Source organism: Myiozetetes cayanensis, unplaced genomic scaffold (assembly GCF_022539395.1).
Source record: "Myiozetetes cayanensis isolate MyiCay16 unplaced genomic scaffold, myiCay2020 scf1, whole genome shotgun sequence".
NCBI lineage: Eukaryota > Metazoa > Chordata > Aves > Passeriformes > Tyrannidae > Myiozetetes > Myiozetetes cayanensis.
The window spans coordinates 84154606-84180441 of NW_026086604.1; positions in this window are offsets into that span (position 1 = coordinate 84154606).

Here is a 25836-nt window from a genome sequence, read left to right on the forward strand (position 1 = left end):
AAGGTGGCTCCTGACACTGCTTTTCTAGATTCCATCCTAATTTGAAATATGCCTCTTGTGACAATGTGAAGTGACAATGCCTATTTTTAAATCCCTCAGGTCTTTAGGCCTTGTTGTAGCTGTATCCTGCTGCTGACTTAATTAAGGTCTCCCAGCCTAAAACTAGCTCTTCTCAGCAGTTTGCCACAGCCTGCTTTCAGTGTGACAGGTAAGGGTGTGGTGGTGCTGTATTCTGTTTGTCTTGTGCTCCACTGCTTTCATTTGTGCACAGAGAGGAGGTTGCCAGCTGTCCTTACACCAAACCACACCATTCTCTCCCGTTAGTTTAGGGGTGAGTTTTTATGCAATAGATGAGGGACTCTACTGATGGCAGCTCCTGGAAAACATGGTCTTGCTTTGCACTTTTCTCCCCCAGCCATTCTTACTAGATGTAAATCATACAGCCTCAGTGGGACCTATTGTGGCTGACTGACCCCACGAGGAAATATTCTTTTTGTTTTGGAGTTAGTTTTCCACTGGATCAGCCAGTTGAACAGACTCACCTTTCAGATATGTGTTTGTCAAGTATGATATGCAGGAAGCAGGGTGGAATGAGTACATGGCTACAGACTGACTGGGGTACGGGACTTCTTCCACCCCTTTAGCTGCATTGCTGCATCATCTTAGCTGCAATATAAAATCAAAATTGCTTCACTGTGGACCATCCATTATGGCAGTGATTACTCTGAGGCTTTCAGTGTATATATAATTTTTATTGACATCTAATTATTTAGGTTTCGTTTTGTCATTTTATAAATGAGGTTTTATTGCTAAGGAAAGCCTTGAAAACTTTGTGCTATTTGAGACTGGAAGACAGAGCTAAATATATTTTAAAACATCTCAAGATGCCGAAGTGATGGGTCTCTTTTATAGCTCTGCTATCAGGTTATTTGGTGCCAGAGCAGTGCCAAAGTAGGCTGGGGTTTGGGGTTTTTTTGTCAAGTGAGTGTGAAAAAACAGAAGATGGTGGTTCTCACCCGTGTTGCAGCACTTGTGTCCTTGCCATGCTGGGCAAGTTCCAAGCAGTAACCAAATCCAGAATGACTACTGGGACACTCCTTGATGTCCCAGCTACAAGTTGTTTGTTGACTTCCTGTCCTAAAATAGAGAGGAATGTTGCTATCAGCATCTAAACATTTATTGCTTCCTTTCCTAGCAGCAACCGCAATTCACTGGTCTCAAGTATGGAACCTGCCCTCCAAAACTGGTAGCACCTCAGTAGGTGAAGGGTTTTTAATGATTGCACCCATAATGCAGACGCGTTTGGTTACAGGAAACGTGCTAATGCAATTTACTATTATCTTTCACAGCAGGAGTTCCCTTCAGGGAAAGACTGATATTTATTGTAATACTTGGATTTCATGAGGTGCCTTGAGAAAAGTGAATTATTACAGATCAGAAAATTGCTAAAATCTCTATACAGCAAGCAATTTGACCATGACTGGCAATACCTGAAAGTTAATCTCTTATCAGGATTCCGACTCCACGTAGGATTTTCCAATTTTTTTAAATGATTTTCAGTTTTTCTTCTGGCAACAATCTCTGAAAGTGGAAGCACTTCAGACATCTCAGCTTTAAGTACTCAAAATCACTACTTGCTTTTAAAAGCTTTGGCCTTATGGTAATACCACACATATAAGTGGAAATTAAATGGGTCTGCGCAGATTTGCTCTATTCCGCTGCCACATCATTGTCCCAATGCCAGAACAGCCAGCCACAAATTGATTCCACCAGCACTGAAGGAAGTATTATGTATGAAAAAGGAAATTATGTCTTAAGTTTGTAAAAGAGCCTTAACTCAGGATTTCCTGTACTTTTAGTTTTTGTGTTATTTAGGAATGAGAGTCAGCAACCTTAACACCATCTTAATGCAATTTTGTGTGTGTGTGCTGGAATTTCCCTTGTTTCTTTGGAATGTAAGTGATGTGAACACATGGAACCAGCTGAAATACAGTTGGAAAACTACTTTTTATGTGAATAAATACTGTCAATTGTAAATGTTTACATTTTGACTCATGACAGAAAAATTAATGATACCAAATATCCCCAATACATCCTACCCTAAAAGCCAACAAGGAGCTCAAGCTCTTTCTGGCATCATCTATGAAGAGAGAAGAACAGGGGATTTCCCCTAAGAAACCTCTTTGGTCTAGTCAACCACCAGTTTCTATAGAGACTGTATTCTCAAAAATCATCCTCATTTATCACTATAAATAACTCTCACAGTTCAGTAAGAAAGTGCATCTTAGGCATAGAATTTACTGGGCATAAGTTGGACGTTATTTTGGAAAAATGGAAGTCCATGGTAGATCAAATGTTTATGTGCAGTTGTTGGTGAGAATTTATATAGTCATTGGGGATGGAAAAGACATCAGAGGCAGCCTGTTAGTGGCACCAGAATATGAAGATTGTATCTATCGCGCGCATCACAGGGAGAAAGGTTAATGCACTGTGAATGGGGATTTACAAGAGGCACAAAGCTGCTTCAGTAGGAGGACTAGTAATACCTTAGCCTCTCTTCCTCTGCTGGCAACACTGCCCCCGCACATGACTGAGTCACGTGCTTCTTGGTTGCAGATTTTTCGGCTTCTGAGTTCTGCAAAGTTGTTGATGTGTTTATCTTTATAATGGCAGTGTGAGAAAACAATTATTATCTCTATTTTACTGATGGGGAAAAAAGTCCCACAGCAATAAAGAGTTTGATTTTTAACAAATCTGACACTTTGTTTAGAAGCTTAAAACTGTTCGGATACTTAAAGACACAGCAAGGTTTGCAAGAGTGCTTCCTCATATGTCAGCTGTGTCCAAGTACAATCCCTGAGTCATAGAATCATAGAATATGTTGAGTTGGAATGGACCCACAAGGATCATTGAGTCCAACTCTTAGCCCTGCACAGAACCATCCCCAGGAGTCACACCATGTGCCTGAGAGTGTTGTCCAAACCCTTCTCGAACTGTGTCAGGCTTGGTGCTGTGACCACTTCCCTGGGGAGCCTGTTCCAGTGTTCAGCCACCCTATGAGTGAAGAACCTTTCTCTAATATCCAACCTAAACCTCCCCTGACACAACTTCAGACCACTCCCTTGAGTCCCATCACTGGTCACCACAGAGAAGGGATCAGTGCCTGCCCCTCCTCTTCACCTCACAAGGAAATTGTAGACTGTGATGAGGTTTCCCTTCAGTCTCCTCTTCTCCAGGCTGAACACACCAAGTGAACTCAACCACTCCTCATATGGCTTCCCCTCAAAGCCCTTCCCCATCTTTGTAGCCCTCCTTTGGACACTCTCTAAGAGCTAAATATCTTTCTTATATTGTGGTGCCCAAAACCGCCACAATATTCAAGGTGAGGCTACCCCAGTGCGTAGCAGAGAGGAACAATCCCCTCCCTCAACCAGCTGCTGATGCTGTGCCTGATGCCCTCAGGACAAGTTTGGCCCTCCTGGCCCCCTGACTCATGGAGCAGCATCCCTCTCTCCCACCCTATGCATTGGTTTCCATGGGAAGGAAATCAGTGCACACAAGATGTAAAACCCTGGAGGACAGCTGCTCTCCAGTCTAGACATGGCCACAGGCACATAGACAGGATTTTTTAAAGCATCAGGTACCTAATTTCTATTGCTCTCTGGCAAATAGGCTCTTAAGTGCCTCTGAAATCCTACTGCCTGCTTACTACATTTCTCAACAATTCTGTTTCCGAATGCCTGCTCAAGATAACAGAAGTAGACTGTGGCTACCATGCTAACCACTGGGATGTTCTTTCTTTTGTGCCAATAAAGATTCATTAAAAAGAGCTAAACTGCTGCAAGTTCCCAGGTGGACTAGACACTTTTCCTTATGGGGCAGAAAGGAGATGTGAACCCTCTGTCAAATGTCAGGAGGGGCTGGGGATTCAGGCAAGTCTTACATACTCAGAAATGTTTCCACAATATGAAACTTCTTATATTTATATGCCTGGCTCTGTTATACTGTCCTGTTCTGTAAATCCTGACTACTGCTAAATGCATTTTGTGTTGGTTTCACCTCAACAAAATGTTTTAAATTGCTTTGCATACACACAGTGAAACATTTTCATTGATAAATGCATTACTATAAATGAAAAGTTATGGAGGAAATGCAAATACGTAATTGAGGTAATATTAAATTCAATACATGCTCTTTATAATAGACCTTATTAATATATGTATATGGGTAAGTCTCCAGTTTGTAAGTTTTAAATGTATTAAATCGAAACTAGTTGTGAACAACAAATAAAAAGAGAACATTTTTTAGCTGCTTCTGCTTTTTCTAAATGCAAAGAAACAAATCAGTAGTGCTATATTTTTTTATAGGTATACAAAATGGTAAATTTTTATAGGCTTCCTGCAAGAAAATTTCACCTCAGTAAAAAGAGGATCCTTATAGATTAAAAAGAATATAATAATCTTTTTGCACAGAGTTTCATAACAGTTCTTGATTTGCTAGAGATCAGAAGTCCTTAGTAGTTTTCTCTTCTAGCCTCTCTAATGAATAGCACATCTGAGAAGGTTAAGACACTGAGTTGATATCTGAAATAGGTTGTACTATCCTGATTATTATTGTCTACTAGGACTCAGTCGAGAGTGTCTGTGTGGCAAACAATGGTGTAGCATAGAGATACCCCCAAAATAGAGTTAAATTAGTTAGTTTGAATATGGCAATAATTTTGATCATAGCAACACAGGTCAATTCACGCTGCTCCGTGGCAGGGAAATTTAGCTTTCAGGAACTCTGTGCTGCTGCAGTTTGTTTGCTTCTGACCTTCAATGTAACATCTAGCTTGGTAACACTGCTTAATTACGAAATGCAGTTTAGGAAATGTGCAGTGCTGGAATCCAAGGCAGCTGGTGTGGCTCCAATTTTCATATCATGCTTTGGAGCCTGTTAAGGTTCCTTTGTTCTGCATAAAACTGTGTTTTTATAGGGCACTCATTCATACATTCCTCTGCAGTGTGGTGCAGCTGACTTGGATGCTGGTTCATTTAGTCTTCAGCTACAAAAATGGCTATGACTGGAACGGTCATTTTCATTATCAAATTGAAAACAAGGTGTTATCAGTAGACTGTACTGGCTTTGGCTTAGCCCCCTTCCGGGGTTAACCCACAATTTGCAATATGCAGATACTGCAGAAGACACTGCATGAAAAGCAAAATACCTGGTCTTGTGTCTTTATGGTAATATAGCAACTGATTATGTAAACGGTAGAAGCCTTTTTCCCCAAAGATTTTTGCATCACGGTTGGATTTTCTGGTGTCTAAGAAGGTGCGACCTCTAATTACCTAAGGGTGAAGTAATCCTGTTTCTCTCTGATATGTGGATTCTGAATAGGGATGTAGTGGTGGCTGAACTAATTTTCTATACTTTCACCTAGCAAGTGCTTTTTATATTTGTCTTTTTTCAGTAAAAGGTCTTAATTTCTGTGAGATCACCCTTCTGATGGTGGAAATCAATCAACATACTCAAGATGTGCATCAAGAGGAAGAGAGGGGCATGGATACATGCACACATGTAGATCTGGGAACTTCTTTCATGATGAAATCAGGATGAAAATAGTAATAAACTCTCAACAATCCTCAAAGTCCAGTTTGTTCAAAACACCAAATGATTGCCATCCCTATTTTATACAAGTCAAACCCAATCACTAACTAAGTATACAGCATAATCTCTAAGTGTCTGATATGGCAATGCCTGAAGTGTTACACATGGAAATATTTTTTTACCAATACTGGAAAGGCTTAGTTTTCTTTTAGAAGAATCATTATCATTTTCAACTGTTATAATCAGTTTAAATATTGGCTAGAACCCTGTGGCTTTTTAATTATGCCTTCACAATTGTGATTACTTCACATTTAGTTGTGGGAAATCTTTCATCCTCATTTATTCTTTTCTTGCAATTTCTAAGAAATGTTTTTCCGTTAATAGTAATCCCAGTTTTTCGTCCACAATAAGATCTTTTCCAGAATCTAAACAGACGCATCTCCAGGGTAATAACCCTCTCAGAACAGGCCCAGAGCTAATTGCCTGCCAGAGTCATGGTCCTGAGTAACAAATGGCAGCTGTACCGCCTTCCTGCTCTGACCATCTTTGGGTGCAATGATTTCCAGCAGGCAAGTGATGTGAATAGGTAGGACACTGAGGTAGCACTGGTAAGCACCAGACAGCCATCTCCATCCAAGCCTGTAGTAAGTGGTTGTGGTATGACTTTTCATCTCCTGAATTTACAATATTTTCTCTTTCATATAGATGAAACCTCTGTCTTCTACACCTTAACCGTAACCTGTTCTTTTATCGGTCTCATGGTAAAACATAAATTCCTAGGAAAACTAAGTCAAATTAACTGAAGCCTTAATATTAATTAACAGAAATCCAAAAACTCATGTGTGGATAGTAGATTCAACATTTATAACTTAAAATTTAAAATAAAATTCACCATCAAATGTAGTCAATCTAGCAACTCCCTGCTGCTACCCTGTTGCTGTTAACATGCGTTCACCACTCCCTTGGGAGAACCCTAGTGCTCATAAGACATGTACTGAACTAATTCCACTCAGTAACCCATGAAGAAACTCCAGAAAAGCAAATTATTTTTTTTTTTTCTAGCATTGGTGAGCTGAACCCTAGCACAATGGATGGGACATGACAGGATGGCCAGAAGCAGGGGCATGGGAAGGGATGAGCAAGAAGAAGTGAAACAGTAGTGAAACAGTAGATTTGTCCAGACATATTACTGCACTATTTGCTTTGGGGTACCACAGGAAAGTGATACATTTGGAGGAAAGAGGGAGAGCAAAGGCTGATCAACTAACAGGTAGCTCTGTGAACAGCAAATACAAGTGAGATTTTCTTTGGATCTCAGGATTGATCTTGCATGTGTGTCCTGTCTAGTCTGCTAAAGTTTGAACTCACGTTACACCTTTCCTACAACAGAGGGACTTAAAAGGGTCTCTGTCACGAGGATCTCTCTATTTTACTTGGTCAAAACTTTTTATAAACTTTGTAGCAACTTAATATCTGTGAAATGTCTGTCTCTTGCAAAACTTGAATTAAATTAGTTAACAGGATATAAATAATTCTAGGACAAGAAGCACCTGTCAGAGTGAGACAGGAAGTGTATAGCATAGAATATATTTTCTAACAAAAAAAAGGGGGGAAATGTGTCACATCATTAATTTTTCTTTTGGGGATGGTTGATTTGGGGGATTGTTAATTTCGAATTAAAAAAAAACCCTACTAAAATGTCAACATTGAAAAAGAAAAAAGAAAAAATATTGTCATTTTATAAATCATTATTCAACATGTGTAGGGCAGTCTAATAAGATTATAATCCAACATATATTTTATGACTTTATGGATTCTAGAGCCTCCCAGAGAGCACTAGAACATACTTTACTCATACATCAAGTGCAAGAAACAGAAATATTTCATAATATGCAAACCTTTTCAGGAAGGTAGCTTAATAAAGACAACCTAAGATTAGAAAGACAATTTCACCATGGACCTGTCACCAAATTGGTTGTAATTCTAATTTACAGCAGCAATAGTACACCTTACATGAGCCTCACTTGATTCAATAACATTCTGTTTCTCTAAGAGCACTAAAGTGAACCATTATCAATCTCGCCATACTAAATACATCAAGATGTGACAATCACTCCTTTCCTTATGGATTAAATAACAATTTGAAATGTCATATTTGGATCTACTGAGCAATATGCCTGCTGCCAGCCATTGACAGAAAACCACAGTAGTTAATTTGACCCTATGGAACATTTGAAAGCAGGCAAGCTTGAAGCACAAGCACTAAGCATGTTTCAGGTTTCACTTACATATTTCAGCAAATTAATCATATATTCCTATTAATATATCAATTATTTTTATGTAGAACTACCTTCACATGTGGTAAACCATAAGAGAAATGGATGTTTAGAGATCCTGTTGTTAATGAAATGCCCCCAATTGAAATTCCTCTCACAAATACCCTTTCCCAGAAGAAATATTTTTCCCCTCGTAAACTTCACTCCCATTAGAAAACATTTTATGTATTCACTACAAAATAGGACATTCTCAAGGCTTCATAAGCCTTTTTCTGATTAAGGTAAACAATTTATTACCTATCTAAATTGTTTGTGTGCTTCAATAGGCTAAGTGTCAGTTCTCACTCCCAATAGACTATTTTACCTGTCCACCAAGCCTAAGTCTTGTGCTATGCTTCAGATTTGTTATGAACAAAAGCCCAGTCATTTATGTGCAGATTATCCCTGCCAATAAATTGGGATCCTTCCAGCTTGGATGTTTTCATGAGGACCTTGAAGCACAATCATAAAGGTGGTATCAACTCTGGCTGTTTGGTTTCATCCAGGTAGGACACTGTCAGAGGTGAATTGCATGTACCAGCAGGGTTAGAAGGGATGGAAGCGAGAGCAACAGGGACCCCCGCTTGGTGGAAATAGCCAAAGGATGGGAACTGCAGGCTATTTTATACCAGAGAATTGTGTAGAAAAAAAAAATTGAATTAAGCACAGACTATAGGCATAGATCTTCATGGCAAAAAGGGTGGACATACAGAAGCCAATGGAGACATGATCTCTGCTGATGCTGACAAAGGTCTCCCTGGCTCTGCCTGTGTCTTAACTGATTTGGCCTTCTCCAAATGCCCTCCTGTACACAGTGACCAACCTGAGGCACATAAGCCCCACATTTCTCTGTTTTCGCAACAGAAATGGCAGCTTTGGCTGAAGCTGCATCAAGTCTTTCCTGGAGGTTAGTACACACATAACTAAGTCAGCAAAAGGGAATGGATTTTCATGTCTCAGGCAATTCCTTACAAAGTCTAGTGTTGGGATGGTAGCTTCGAGGAGAAAGGCTGAACAGAGAGCTCAGGGCAGTATTTTCTCACACTGCGAAAGCAAATGCAGAATTTGTCAGGGCTTGTCTGACCATGCCCTAACTCCCCCTTTTTGAAGTGCACAACTTACCTAAGAACAAGCACTGCCCATTAAAAAGCCTTTGAAGATACCTTTAAAAATTAAGCCAGCTTGATTATATGATTACACATTTGTTTGAGATTATAGCTGATTTCATCTCTAAAATTACAAGGGTATCCGAAGTGTGGATAGTTTTCTATATCAGAAGCAAATGCTGATTTGGCGTAACAATGGTTTGTAAATTGCTAAGAGAGACAGCAATGGGAACAAGGTCCTTTGCATTGTAAGTCACCAGCTGAAACCCACCACAAGTGAGTAACCAGAGCCCTTAGGAACTTCAGTTGATCTGATGTGTTCCAGAACCAAATATGAAATAAGCTTGTCATTTCAGTTCAAATCCTAATAAACAGATATTACGAACACCAGCTCCGTTCCTTCAGTCCAAAATAAACAGAAAACTGCCAGCTGCTGTTATATCAGAGAAGTAAAAAACTAGAATATCTCATCTGAGTGTTTTCTGTTTTTCCTTGTGGAGGCTTGTTCATAGAATCAGATGAAAAGGTGTCATCAGTACTGCACAGAAAGTTCTTGTTCTTTAGATGAATAATTCAATTTCCGATGTTGGTAATCCAGAGCCTTTCAGAAGCATTAAATTAAGTTTCAATTAGGTATATCTGAAGTCATTTGACTGTTTATCTTTTTGTTTTCTACTTTATTAAACCACTCAATCTATGAGAAATACATGGAACGAAAAATTCAGTGTGTGAAGACAAACAGGGAGCTCTATTTTGAATTACTGGAGAACTCTTTTGCAATAGAGTAAACATGGTTTTTCTTACATTTATAATTGTTGTGTTTGGGGTTTTTTTTAATAGAAGTTATTTTTTTCAGTTTCCTCACACTATAAATAGGCATCCTTTTTCAAAATCTCGTACAAGTAGTAGTGTTCTCTGCGTAAATGTTAATCAGCTTATACAGTGTATCATCCTCATGTCCCCTTAATGAGATTAAACTCCTCTTGCTGAGCGTGAGATTTCCTGAAGTGCTCTATTCTTCTTGCCATTTCTATCAGAGGGAGACCCCACCCTTCCTGTTTCAGGTACTTTACAAACACATCAAAAAGATAATCCTGCCCTGACGGAAAAATTCTCTTTACACACTCTTTAACACTGAAGGGTGAGTTTTACAGTATATCTTGAATGAATGTAGTACCTACCACTACCAAAATGGGGAAATCCCCTTCCTGGCCATTCATTCATCTTCTTTTGGGACCACACTGACTGTGGAACATCACTTGTAAATTAAGATGCCGAAGATAAATTTGGGGGTCCTTGCCTACTTTGGCACAGCTAAATGTTTCTTTGGACCACTGGAGCCATCTGGAGTAGTCCTTTGTGGCTCCTCAGCTGTGCCACTGTAAGTGTTCCTGAAGCTGCAAGGTGATCTAGATTTGAAGGTTATTCCACTTAAAACTAGCATTCTTTCTTCACAAATACTTTTTTTTTTTTTTTGCCAAGAGGCATAACGTAACTCCAGCAAAAGTCGAACACAAGTGAGTGTGCAGTACCAGGGAGAAGTAGAGGATTCTTAGGCTGAATGAATGATATATGATATATATATGATATAATATATGATATTATCCCCATGAACTATTTATCTGATAATTAAAGAAGAATATCTAGTGCCTGTGTGTAAGACTACTTTCAAATATCATACACACTTGTCCCCTTGGAATAGGCAGTAGCCTAATTTTTAGTTCTCTACTGATTATTTTGAAGGTCTGAGATACCAGTAAACTTCAAGCCATGCTCTACAGTTTTTTAGTCCCTGGGTTGTCTTACACCAGGAATGAGAAAAAAGAACGTGCTGCTCCCACTGCCACCTCTCAGTAGGGTTTCCTGCTCATGCCCCAGCCTGTCTCTCCTGCTTCTCTCCTCAGCTGGCTGTAGCAGACCTGAATGTTCTTCACCTCTAAAGCACTCACAGAAATGGTACAAACACACTGCCACAGAATATTTTGAGTTGGAAGGGACCCACAAGGATCATCAAGTCCAGGTCTTAAGTAAATGGTTGTACCGACAACCTTGGTCTTAGCACCAGACTCTAACCAACTGAGCTAGTAACAGTCCTTTCTAAGCTAATTTTCTTCTTCTTTAGTCCAGGAAAGGCAGTGAGGACAGATCCTTAAACACTTTAACTAAATAACAGTATTTTGGGATCACCTTTGAAGGCTGATGGCATGTCAACATGTCTCTGCATATGGAAAACCCCCAATATTTATAAGAAACTTTACCCTCCTGTCTTCTCTAATGCAGAGTTTGACCCATTAGGCGCTTCCCACCTTTTCCTCAGATGTTGAGGAATCTTTTACCAGAATGGGGAAGACCCTGAAGCTATAAAGTACTTTGCCATGTCATCCATCTTCATTTTCTCTTCTGGGAGTCACAGAAAGAGGGGAGACACCCAATCTGAGAACCAAGACCACCTAGCAACCGCAGACTGAATGAGGGCTTGGAATGCTCCTCCATTTCATTTATCTTCTCTGACCCTCGTGGCAACAAGAGAAACATCAGCTGAAGGTACACCCCGTTTGGAAACCAGAGACTCCCAGCACTAGACCCTGAGTAAAAGTCAGAAAGAGACTCTTCCCACCCGCCTCCTGGTTCCCACCTGCCACACTCTATCTGACACAGGAAACAGCTAGGAAAACAAATGCCATCACATCCTCTGCAACTCTGAAAAATGGCATAAGTTCTCCACGCTGTTGAGAAGCAGTCTGCCTCTGTGTACTTCCCTTTGCAGCATGAGTCAAGCTTCAACCTCATCCCACTACAAGTGTCTACACAAATGCACCCCACTTGCAGTGTGTCAAAAATCTAGGTTGTGTGCAACTTTGACACTGGTAATTGAAATGAGGCAAGAGGCATTCCATTAGACAGTGTTGGTGGGAGAGGGGACATCTGTTCCCTCCAAACTCCCTATTAAAAACACCTGAGTCTACTCAAGTGTACCGCCTTGCATGACGTCTAATCATCTGGCACTTTATTTATCCTCAAAATGTGCAAACTGGAAGGATAGAGCTTCTAGAAATTCTCACAAAGGAAATATAAGGTAAAGAGCTTTTTTCAAGTAATAAAAGCAAAATCTTGAGCTCATCTAGAAAGTGAACTAAAGCACAGATTAAAGATTAAACTGTACTTCTCCAGGCAATGAACATAAGTCAGTGGATCTGATACTAAATATTCCTCACCTCACCAAGACTAACATTGGAAAGAGGAGATAAACTATTTTATAGGAATAGATTTCAATCACACTATTCAGAAAAAACTAGTGTCTTGGACTACAATTCTACCCAGTTCATGGACAGTGGTTCTGGATTTGTTTCATTTCAGAACCTATTTATTTTTATTTAGTTTACTGAATAATACATTTCTGTATTCTTACTTTCAGGAAATTTGGCTTTATTTATAAAATTACTTCCTATTTTCTATTTGCTACTTTTATATATGTATCTTTAACCCAATGTAAGGCTACGAAAATAAGTCCCTGCAAATTTTTTACCATACTTGTTAGAGTCCTTTTAAATTGGGTTGATAATTTTCTCATTTAAAAAAAAAAAAAAAAAAAAGAGTGTCAAATCAGTCTGACAGCACAACTGCTTCCAATATTATAGAGAGTACTAGCAAGCCATCGTCTGCTCCTATGGTCTAAGCACTACACCCAAGGATTAATTTGGTGACAGTGAAAGCACAATTCATTTTATCATATACTGAGAAGATCTACAAGTCTACATTGTGTAACTTGCCGATAGGGATCAGAGGTTGTTCATCACACTATCTGCCTTTAATTCAGCAGGTTTCTAATTTCCTACAGACAGTAGTACAGCTGGGAACAAGCCAGCCTTGAGGCACAGAGCTGGGTGCTGTCAGTGTATTGCTGGCATTGTAGCTCAGGGCATTGCACATTCTTTCCCAGAAGTCTTGCTGAAGTGCTCTTGAATAGGAATGGTGAAAGGTCAGGAGTTAAAGGAGTAACTGCTGTTCTGTCAGGAATGATCAAAACCATCTTAACTGCTCATCCCAGTGAGCTTTTGCACACCACAGCCAGGTCTGCAAAACCTCCTCCCTAATCAATTGAAAGCAGCAAAGATCTTGAGTATTGCTGGTTGACAATTCTGACTCAGTTAATACCAACACTAGGAAATTCCTTATGTGCCTTCCATTACATCAAGTGCTCATTAGAGTTTCTAATAGAATAATGGAAAGGTTTGTCAAAAATTTTGCCTCTGCAAACTCCTCTTATCAGTACTGGTAAACAAATCAGTCACACACAAAGGCTCTTTTAAATCTAATTCCCAAACCATTCTCAAAACATATTAGTTAGTTTGATTTTACAAGACTTGAAAACTTTGGGTAAGTCTTTCTATGATTTTTAGTTAAAAATGCTTAGAAAATTGCAAAATAACTCCATTTCAAATATTTATAAACCAAGAACATAAATGTTTTGAAATTGTTTTTTAAAATGAGTTTTCAGCTTCTGATGAACCCAAATACTAATATAAAATTTGGTGTCCCAGAAGGGCCTTGTTCTTTAACTGGGAATTTTGTTGACATTTTATCCTTGGGTCAGTGCTTCCATTGTTGCGGCAGCTAAGACAGCTGGAAATTGGAAACCCATTTGTCATGTTAAGCTGCTTACTAGAATAAAAATATGAGGAACATTATGACCAGTCTTTCCGTCTCCCCAGTGAAAGTGAGCTCACTGATCTCTCCATGGAAGTGAATGCCAAAGACTAGCATTATCCAGTGGTTAGGGTATGAGACTGGAAATGAAACTACATTTTCTTCTCACAGACATGTCCCAGCTAAGTTCTATTTGGCAAGAAGCATGATGTGTCCATTCCTCAATGTGCCCACCTTCAAATACTTCAAAAACTTCATGATAACTATTTGTACCAAAATTATTTGAACACCTAAACATACATGTGAAGCAGGTGCAAAGTATTCCCTTCCCTGAGGCTGAGATGTTTTTCATTTTACACTTAGTTTTTTAAACAATCAACAAATTTAAATTAGAAGGAAACTAAGAGTATTTGTAGTTCTTAAGTTACCAAAATTTCCTGAAAATTGTCATATAAGCTGAGAGAGAGCCAAATCAGCACCCCTACTCTCTCCTCACTACCCCTCCAGGGAGATGTTGCAGTGTACATGATCCTGACAGTTGCGTGTTCTGCCTGTCTTCCTGATCCGGCAACTGTTGTGTACATCAGACCTGAGCTGTCTACACCTATGGAGCTATGTCTCAGCCACTGCCTATGCTGTTTCTTCTCATCCTGTAGAGGGATATAGGAGAAAGCTAGGGATGTAGGAGGACAACTCAGGAGAGTCACATAATGGAGCTGGGATTTCTGTCATTAATTATTAAAGGACATATAGGACACAACTGTGTAAGAGAGCAGGCTTTGTTGGTTCTTCTGCTTATGGAATAGCTTATTAGTAGTAATTGCCCATGAAATATCAGTAGCTTTAAACCAGAAATCAATTTCTTTCTGTTCCCTTGCTCTTATATAATACAACTAACTGAAAGCCTTCAGGTAGAAGTCGTGTCCCCATCAGTGATGTGTTTTCATTTAATCTTTTCTATGTCATGTTTGTGGTAGGTCATTCAGTTCAGTTGTCACACTTCAACTCAACAGGCAGTAACCTCCAACTGAAGGGTGGCAGTTCATTACATTACATAGTTCTATTACTTAGTATAGTCAGGCTTACTCTAAGAAAGCAAGCAATGTTTTAGGGAGAACTTGCCAAGAAAGTCAGTCCAATTTAAATTAAGGTAATGCAACACTTGTGTAAATGCTAGCTTAATCTCCTGTTGTTTCAGTTTATTTTAAACCACTTGGAATTGGCATATACCTGACTGAAATAAAGTGTCCTTGCAGTGGTTTGCACTCAATTAAATTGGTTTTAAACTGATTTGATCTAAGAAGTAAAGCTTTGTTAATGTACACAGATACTGAGTATTTTCTAGCATTTAAACTAGAAGAACAAAGTACATTGCCTAAATTTGGAAAGCTAATGGACTGCAAAAAAAGGTATTTTCTAACCTTTAAACAAGAGATGGGGTTTAGAAGAGCTACAATGCTAAAGAAACAAATTGTTATAGCTCAGTTTGTTAGTTAGTTCCAGGAGAAAGAGATTATTTTAGCAGTGATTTTTTTTTTATTGTCCTTTTTCCCAACACTGTTTCTATTTTTAAAATTCCATGACTTTTCCTATTTTTACAGGAAAACATTTCATTTTATATTTCATAACAATATTTTAAAGATTTTACATGTAATCTTTGGGTGTTGGGGATGATTATTGTGGTTGATGAGAAGCTCAACATAAACCAGTAATGTGCACTTGCAGCCCAGAAAGTCAACTGTATCCTGGGCTGCAGCAAAGCAGTGTAGCCAGCAGGTTGAGGGAGGTGATTCTGCCCCTCTGCTCTGCTCTGGTGAGACCTGACTTGGAGAGCTGCATCCAGCTCTGAGGTCCCCAGCATAGGAAAAACATGGACATGTTGGAGCAAGTTCAGAGGAGGGTCACGAAAATGATCAGAGGGATGGAGCATTTCTCCTGTGAAGATGGACTGAGTGAGTTGGAATTGTTCAGCCTGGAGAAAAGAAGGCTCCAGGAAGACCTTAGAGCAGCATTTCAGTGCAAAAGTGTCTTACAAGAAAGCTGGAGAGGAACTTTTTACAAGGACTTGTAGTGACAAGATAAGGGGGAATGGCTTTAAACTGAAAGAAGAGAGGTTTAGATTAGGTATTAAGAAGAAATCTTTTGTCGTGAGAGTGGTGAGGCACAGGAACAGGTTGTCAAGAGAAGCCATGGAACCTTCCTTATCCTGGAAGTGTTAAGCCCAGGTTGCATGGGGCTTTGAGCAACCTGATCTAGTGGAAGGTGTCCCTGCCTGTGGAGGGAGGTTAGAACTAGACCATCTTTAAACTCCCTTCCAACCCAAACCATTCTATGATTCTACAATTATTTTTAAATTCTCTGAAAATACACTAAATGGTAGGAAAGAATCCAGCAACGCCAAGACAGGAGCCCAACTCTCTATGTTTCAGCAGGAAAACAAGCAAAATATTTTAACATGAGACACTTCAACTACATATTAATCTAATGGCAGTGAAATAATCTCTCAATTACCATATCTGACAGGGGTCTTCCAAGTTATGACACAATGTAATAATAATTGAATCTAGAACTTCTGGTAGAAATACTGCATTTTTTAAAATAAATTTATCTTTGTGAGCTAGTGTATATTCAGCACCAGGCCAGTCATAAATGAAACTCTTTAGAGGTTTATATGGTTTCATGTCCATTGGTCATCACTTCGCTTGAAATTTACATTTCATGTTTTATTGTTTTTTCTCATCACCTCGCAACTTGAATAAAGCAGTGTTATTAAGTTGCATCAGGAATGAAGATCTAAAGAAATTACATTGACTCTCATTGTTATGTTGCATTAGGAATGAAGATATAGGGAAATTGAACACTTTAAGTCACCCTCAGGCTGTGACAGAACAGCGTGAATGGCTGAAACTGGTGAATGAAGGTTGAAGAATTGAATCCAAATCACTATAATTGTAAGGCTAGTCCCTTAACTCTGAAAATTCTTCTTCTTTTTTTGTCTGCAGTCAGATTCCAACATCAAGAATGAACAAACCCAACCATCTTGTGTCTTTCCCTGAATCTGTTTATTTGTGAAATGAGAGGATACTTCTTCAAGTAGTTCAGTTGTCATTTCCCCAAACTAAGCAACCCCAAAATACTTAGGATTACTAAGGAGATGGCTGTTCAAAACAGTAGCTCTCAGTCTTTTCAGATCAGTACTGTCTTTCCTTGCAGTTCACTCTTGAAAGACTGCATTTTGCTACCCACTTGCCGTTCGTAAAATTCTATGCACCTCAGCCTCCAGTAAAAGACTCCCTAATGCAGACCTTTTCTCCTAATCGTACACCTAATCTTCCAGTAAAATATCCTGTCATTCTCCTACTCTTAGCCAGTTTTCTCCCATCTTAATTGAGCCCACTGAAAACTCATGTATTTTATGTTGTGTCCCATCATTATTGCTGCCTCGTCCTCCAACACAATAGACAAGCTCTGAGAAATATTTCTGTCTCACAACTATAAACAGCAAAGTCTTTTAGCTGCCTCCAGCCAGTCAGTCTCTGCTCCCACAGGAAGCACATCTCTGTTGCTGGATCCTGGTTCTATCACCATGGGGAATCCCCCAAACTCAGTACAAGTCACTGTCATATCAAGATGGTGAAGAAAGTATGGACAGAAAGAGCCAGCCACCACTGGATCTAAAGTCACAAAATTTGTCACCCTACCAGTTACTTGGAGCCAATGTTACACACTTCCCATGGGGAGAGGGAGAGGGAGGGGAGGGGAGGGGAGGGGAGGGGAGGGGAGGGAGAGGGAGAGGGAGAGGGAGAGGGAGAGAGAGAGGGAGAGGGAGAGGAATTTGGTTTTTTTTCCTCTAATTTCTTTCCAGTTGCAGTGTGAATAACATTGCTTCTGAGGAGTTCTTTTTTTCTAACTTCTTTTAGTTATACTGATGAACAGGATTGCTAGAGATCACTACCTTTAATGCCATGCTGTGATTACCTTTAAAGACATAACGGCAATAGAGAAACATCCTCCATGTCCTCACCAGCAGAGATGTCAAAATGTTGTTTTTATTTCTAAAGCCTTATCTGTTCATCCTTATCCTCTAACAACTGAGACTTAAACACCAGCAGAATAACCTGCAGTGCAAGTTCTCCACTTATGATAATGTTTAACATCTTATCATTTGCTTTGATATATCTGCCTGTTGTAGGTTCTCTCAGCTCTCTCCTACAGCTTTCATTGAATGGTTTGTATTTCATTCCCCTAGCCTTGTTTTTAGCCCTGTTTTCTATGATTTTCTAACCATATACAATTGCACCATCTATCAATCCTTACTTTATTCCTCCCTTTCTCCCTCCAGTAACTTTAGAACTTGTCCAAAGTCAATCATTTTTGACAGTCTGCATGCACAGAGCTTAGAGCTCACCACAGTATGTTCATCTCCTTGCCAAGCTGGTGGGTTAGTTCTCACTGAAGTGCTATGTGCAGGGAACTGTGCAAGACAAAGGCAGAGTTTTGCCGGGTGTTATGGGAGGTAATGGTTTTGTAGGGAGAGTGTAAAGTAACAGATGGGAAAATTTTCTTGTATGTTATTGGATTATTTAGATATATTTTTTGCAGGAAGAATATTAATATAAATATATATACTTATATATACACATACATCTCACAATTAGGAAAAAAGTGTATATATAATATAAATACACCACAATGGAAATGCATTTTCCACATAATTCCTAATACAAAGAGGTGACAAGCAAGCTGGCAAACCTTTGTAACAGACAAAAAGGTGAAACAGACTTTTTGCTATCAGGATGAAACATTTTTTTAGCAGTAACAGTTGCTGGAATAAAAGCCAGCCTCTTTGGACCTTTTGATGATACAGCATGCATTATAAGAAATTTGTTTAATATTCTTGATTCATCAAAAACAAGGCAGAACATAAGTGTGCAAAGGAACACCAAGTTAGATTTGTGTCAGAATTCTGAAATGCAGTTCCATTTTGCTTCTGCTTACAGGAGTAGTAACAGAGCTTTGCCATACCATCTGACCTGGAAATACTTGCCCTTCAGTTGCCAAACCAGTAGCTTGGACTGGCTTGTGACTATGTCTGCAAGGAATAATACAGCACCATGCAAAGATGTCCAGGTGCAGTCATATGGTGGCAATGTGGCTTAATGAAAATAATGCCCAGAGAATTCAGCGTAACAATGTAAATACAACCCAAACAGCAGAGACAACGTTCTAAAGGCAGCTAAGATATATTTTCTGCTGTATTACAGGTTCACTATTATTTCTAGAATGTGAAGAGATAAAGCAAAAGAGCCGAGAATCGCTAGGACTGATTTTAAATTAAATAAGTTAGCTGAGATTCTGTTAAGAGTGTAGCTGTGGCAACCCAAGATACTCTTGGCTAGAGTTGCCAGGAGCTGGGCATACTGGGGAATCTCAGCTCCATCCTGCCAAGATAACATCATGCACTGCACCTACCAGAATGCTGCGGTCCTCGTCCTAAGGAGGCTGAACTGTGTTATATGATGTTATGTGAGATAGATGTAGATAGATAGATAGATAGATACATAGATAGATAGATAGATTTAAAAAACATAAATATATGTTATATATATACAGAAAGGGAGATATATATGTTATATATATATAAGAAACATATATACACCCATATGTATGTGTGTGTGTATATATATATATACACAACATATATATACACGCACACGTATAACATGTGTTATATAATGCAAGTGAAAGCAGGATAGGCTGATCTAATGTGGTAGTAGCTTCGGTCTGGGTGATCTCCTTGGTCAAGAATGATAAGCAGGTGGCTGGACAGATTTCTTCAGATCCACAGTTGATACTAGAAACAATGACAAGCTTTATGCTTCAAAGGAGTGTCACATAGATTCTGACTCTTGTTTTGTAAATGTGATATTTACTATGGAAGGAAGATGGAGCAGATATTAATTTCCAACATTATCATAGACCTGTCCAAGACCAGAAGTGCTAACAAACCGATTATAGTATGTTAAGGCCTGAGTCTAAATTCACACGGGATAGCTGAAAATTTAGGTAAGCAAATACTCTTAGATAGGGTAATGTAGGAGATACTCATGAATTTGCTCCCTCCAAAGAGACAGATTAAAGAAAGTAAGTAACTGAACAGCTTTCCAGTTTTAGAACTGATCTCTTAAGCAACCACTACTAAGTACAAAGTCATTTCACTAAAACCAAGTGAGAACTTGCTATGATATAATTGCATTGATAATGCAACATTATAAGAGTTTTGAAAACCTGCCTTAATCTATGACAGGATGAAAAAGAAGAGAACCTCTGCTATGAATCCTTCTATCTGTGTGTTCAGTCACTGCTACTGCACCCTCTCTTTTTTACATTTCCTCTTTCCAGCGTCTATTTTTCCATCTTTTCCTCAGATCTCCTAGGTACCTGTGGCTACATTTTTTTTTTTGACTGAAACTGTGTTTCTGTCTTCCACAAATCATTTGAGGTGCATCAGTATTAGAGATACTACAACATTAGGCAATACAATTTTTACAAAAACAGATCAAGGATGTTATTTTCTTCAGGGCTTAATGTATGTTGAAATGCATAGTATTGTTGCCAAGGCTTTGTGTTTTAGTTAAAAAATGAAATAATTCCAAACATGTTGCTTTTATCTTTATTCTTATGCCCTTCTCTATTTGACTTTTCAGCAGGCCTTTGCCCTTTATTGCACTATATACATTTAATTCTCCTTTATTTCTCTCTTCTAGGTGGACTTTAACATGCTGTCATTAATAGTAAAGTTCATATACTGTAGGGCTTTACCAGAAATCAGGAAACCAGTCAGAGGAGATTTACTTAACTTTTTACGACATGCACATGTTTCATAACTGACTGACAGGGTTTTGGAAACTTGAGAATCTCTTTTAGGGCAAATAATGTAATTGAGAAGTCTCTTTCTGCTTATTCTCAGTAAAGGATTAATGAATGGCAAAGATGTCTCATTTTTATTCTTTCAACTCAACCTTGGAATTCTAATTTTATAACATAAACAGATTTTACTGGCATAGCTTTTGGCTTTACAGAAAGCACAGCCAGAAAACAAAGCTGAAATAGGTGCACAGTAAGTCTTTAGCTCCAAGTGGTAAAAAAAAACCACACACATGCTGCAGCTTTCCAGTTCTGATTCTCCAGCCCAGATGAGCACAGAGGAATGTGGGTGGAACTTGCCCTTCTGCCAAGGGTATTACCTAAGCCCTATTTTGATGAGGATTTAAGTGGTGCATAGGCCTTGTGCTGCATGGTGGTGAAATGGAAAATCACAGAAGCCTCTGTAGACCTTCCTTCAAAGCAAGGCAGCAGAGCAATATGTGTTGATTTCCAGGATTGGGAGACAGCAAATAAACTGTACTTCTGTCCCAAAAAGAAAGCAGTTGAATGATCACAGAACTACTTTGTGCCCCTGAAATCATCATGTTGATGGGACTGGTGCAGATGCGTTTTACTTATTCCTATCTATTCGGCTTGGAGAGGGTCTCCACATAAAGGAAATCCCAGTTTTGCTTTTCCTCAGCAATTGTAACCTAACAAGGTGTGTCTGTGTTTTAGTATAATTCTTAATGAATCCCAGAAACTGTTTTAATGCTACTTTGCAAAAGATTAAAAGAGAATGTCTGAAGGGGATAATGTGAGCATAGGAGGATTATATTTTAATAAAATTAATCTCACCTATAAAGGAGGTCTGTAATGGTGTCCATCCAGACAAATCCAGTTTAACTCTCTGAGAAGCGGTGTTGAATTTGTTCTATGCATTTGGTTAAGAGAAAGAATGAAAACCCAGTAAAATCCTTCCCACACTAGGGGAAAAGACTTGGAGGACTGAGGACTTCTTAGGATACAAATTACAAAATGCCTCTCATTTGCTGAAAAAAGGATCTTAAATCCTGAAATTTTAACCAAAAACTGTCACCGATCATCCTTGATAGACAAAGACAGTGGGGTGGTTGCTGGCACTGCTGATTTAAGTGTTTCCCAAGAGACCAAAGATGAGCTGGGAGGAACAGGGAAGAAGGAGTAGAGAGACCATTTCCTCCAGAAAAGGAGCAAAAATATGGTGAAACCCCAGTGCTTAAATGCCTGATCAAAAGCCTCAAGCTCTTTGTTTCCACCACAAAGAAAATACTCTCATCCTAACAGACCATTACACATGCAGACAGGTTTTAGAGCCTTCTCCAGGCTTCAGAATAGATGCTGAGGAGGAAAATAGCTCTCTCTCTCATGCACTCTCTCTCACCCTCTTTTTTTATAAAAAAATACAAGGAAACGTTGTTTCTTGCCAAGGAAGGAGGTTACTCAGCTGAAAATGAAGCTTTCCAGGCTGCGCCCTCACATGTTGCTGCTTGTGCAGCCCAAGCACCTGCGGTTTCAGCAGTCAAAGGTTTCCAGAGGGAAGTGGCTCTTGGCCACCCCCTCCAGGGCTGTGTCCCACAGACCGCTTCTCACCCACCCTGCAGGCACCCTCTCTGCCTCCCCTGCCATGGCAGGCTGGGTTCACACATGGTTGGCAGACAGCTAGCCCTCCCCATGGCTGGGAGCAGAATACATCAGTCTTACCCAGGCTTTTCAGCCTCACATGCTCCAGCTCCTAGTGCGGCTCTTCAAGCCTGCTGAGTTTTATTCAGCTGCTCAAAAGAGTAAACATGCCTGAGGAATGGGCCCCTGGATCTGTCCTGTAGGGTCCACCTGTCTGCCAAAGAGGTTAGGATCTGGTGATTCCTGAAGGATCTGGAGGTGAGAAGCCTGCATGTCAGTAGCCCAGCTCAGCTGTGCAGGAGGACATCTAACTGTTGCCTCTCACTCTGGTAATGCCAGAGGATGCCCAAGGGCAAATGATGTCCAAGGAGCAGGAAGCAGTACTCAGTGTAGGTGTTATATGTTGCTTGGTGGTACATTAAAGTCCCAGACAACTCTTCTCTCGTCAATGACTAAGTGGTAGTCAATAAGTATGTCACCTGTAGAAAATGCACATGCATAACATGTGCCAAAGCCTTTAACAGAACACTTGTGCTATTGAAAGAAAACCCTATCTCATGGGTGTGTTAATACACCATGTCTCCCTGGCACGTGAGACATTAGCTCTGTGCAGCTAAGGAAATGAATTTCATGAGAAGAAAATTTCTCTGACACCACTGGGTAATGGTAGCTTGACAGACACACGGCTCCTGTTATGCTGTCCATCGGAATTGGGATCAGCTTTGATAGCATAACAAACCAACTCTTGTGCAGGAAAAAAAATCTCAGCTCCAATACTTTAATTTAGAGTTACATCTTCCACAGGGATAACAAAGCTGAGAATGATTAAGAGCTGACATGAATAAATCAGTCTGTAGTAAGTACAGACTTTCTGCAACCCGTTCTTTCTATCATTGACTATACTGAGTATCTCTTTAGAGATACTGACTATTTGTCTAGGTATATTAAATGAATAAAAAGTAAATTTACTGTAGTCCTGACTACCAAATTGATCCTCTTGTAAACAAAATACCTACTTCTATGCCCCATATGTCTACATTTTGATAATTAGCAAGTAGTAGAAACATTTAATAACATAAACACACATCCTCCAGAGATTGGCTCCAGCGATAGACCTTTTTGCACCAAAATGGAGTAAGGGTTGAAGAATTACGTCCAGAGTCACGGGCCCCCATCACTGATTTTAGCTTCTGATGTTCTTGTACACGTAGGTGAACACAGTGGTGCTTGTCTGTCCAGGTCTTTAGCTGAATTTTAGCATCTGAGTAGGAGAACAGCTTCCAAATCATGTGGATTTGGTGATAAGATGGATGATATAATTTGAGACCAATTAGTGGAAAATACTGTTTATATGTGCATTTGTGAAAGACTGTTATTTGAGCCAAGCCCTACATATTAAAGGAGTGCTCTTCTTCTACCATGCAAAATTGAGTTGGTTATTAATAATGCAAGGATGGTTACTGAGGGAAATACTTAGCTCATATGAGTGATCCTCATTAGGAGAGACTGGAATAGAAAAATTCAAATGGGATAAATGCAGCTTAGTGCTTCTGCTTAAAATATTGTCATTGAGAACAGAAGTCTCCCAGATTTGTATCTGTGTTTTCTTTTATTTGCCTGTGGTCACACCACTTAGGTCTGAGTTCTTATCAGATCTTACAACGTAAGCAGAGTCCAGTGAGGATAGAACTTAAGAGTAACAAAAAATGATGCTTCTGGTTTTTTTCAGGGGCAACTTTTATATTATGGCAGCACTGATTCTATGGATTTTATTGATAGCAATGGCACTGAGCTGCAACTGATGCCAAATAAGAAAGAGTTCCTAATTATATATAATTATTGCTATTAAAATTGTTGAGTTTGTTGTTGTTATTATTATTAAAAATACCAAGACTCCTTTTCATGGCAGATAGTGGCTTTCAATAGGCAGATGAGACTCTGCTAATACAGTTGCTATGTAGAAAGGAGGAGATCGTGTCCTTGTACCCCTCGGAGGGCGCAGAGCAGAAGATGCAGCCCTGCAATAGAAGGTGTGAATTTTTGCATTCAGGGCTATGGGGGGAAAAAAAAAGCAAGGGCCTTGAGGTAAACCTTTGAAGGCTAACAAAACAAGTGGACAAATGTTTCAGACAGAAATCAAAGTAAGCAGCACAATAGCCAGTCACACCTGGAGTCCCTTCTTTTTTTGCCAACATCGCAAACACTTTTTAGTTTCATGGTCATTAGATACCAGGACTGTGCCTGAATTTATTTAGTCAGTTCAAAAATATGGATATGTCTGCATATGTGTTCTAATCAACAGTATGTTGTCCTTTAAAAGCAGGATCCACATATGATTTTCAGTGTATTTTTAAGTAACTCAAGTCACTTAAACCAATACCAGTTATTTTATACTCCTTTGATTTAGATAAGTCTCAAATTCAAACAGTGCCTGTCTGAAAGTTTTATCCTATGCTGAAAGAATTTACTTTATCAGAGTTTATCAGAGTTTCAACACTGATTTAATTTTAATAATGAAATGAAAGTGTGCTCAATGTAGCACCATTAGACAAGAAGGGCACTTCAGGTCAAAGTGGGTGATATGTACAAAACTGCAAGCTAAAAAATGCAATCCCACAGTTTTCTACCCCTAACTATTTTCCCTTGCCAGAGTACAGGGAAGAGGTATTTTGCTGTAGTTGCATGGTGGTTTCAATTTTCAAATGGTCAATGCCTCCTACTTCCTGAAAACATGGCTCCCTCAATAAGGTAGAACATAGAAACTTCAAAAAGTGAATGAGAGTTCAGTTTATAGTTCCCATATCTCTCCCTTACATTCAGATTCTCAGGACTGATATTCTAAAAACCTTCTAACCACTAAGGAGCCACCCCATGAGGTTTATCATTCTCAAAGCCAGACCATATGCTTTTCTGGAAAATAAATATTTCCAGCTGGCTTGTGGAGAAATGGACAAGTCAGACTGAAAAGAAATGACACTTTAATGTCAGCTGTAAAGACAGGTATCCCTTTATGAGTGTTCACATACAGGTTTTATAAAAACAGGGGCTTTAGGTTGTTTTTAGTGGCAAAGAGATGTGCTGTCATAAAATTTCATCTCACTTCTGCTGGTGTAATACAGAAATAATACTGCTGAAATCAGTAGGGATCACTCTGACTTGTACATATTAAAAAAATTGCCCAGTCATGAAAATGTTTAATCTTTTTTTCTCTGTGTACAGGTGATAGGATTAAAATAGAAAGGAAAAAAACCCATAAACATAGAAATACTAAGCAACAGTTAAGAATTTGATTTGTCTTCATCTTTCTGACAATGAAAAGCCTAGAATGAAGTGCTTCGAGGATGACCAGCACACAAGAGTAGAACTTGACACAATTTTAGAGGAAAAACATTAATTTCCCATTTTAGTAGCATCTCAATAATTCCATGACCCAAATTCCAATAGCTTATTTCAATGTTTTTCAGAGTTTTGCTACAGGAATAAGCTACCACTAATTTACTGTCCATTCTTCAGCAAAAATGTCCTCTCACATAAGCACATGAAGGAACAAATGCTTTATCCCTTTTCTCTTCCTTCCTCCTTCCCTCAAGGCTAGTTTGTAATATTTATTTTTCCTTCCCTTTCATATATTTACATCATCTTCCACT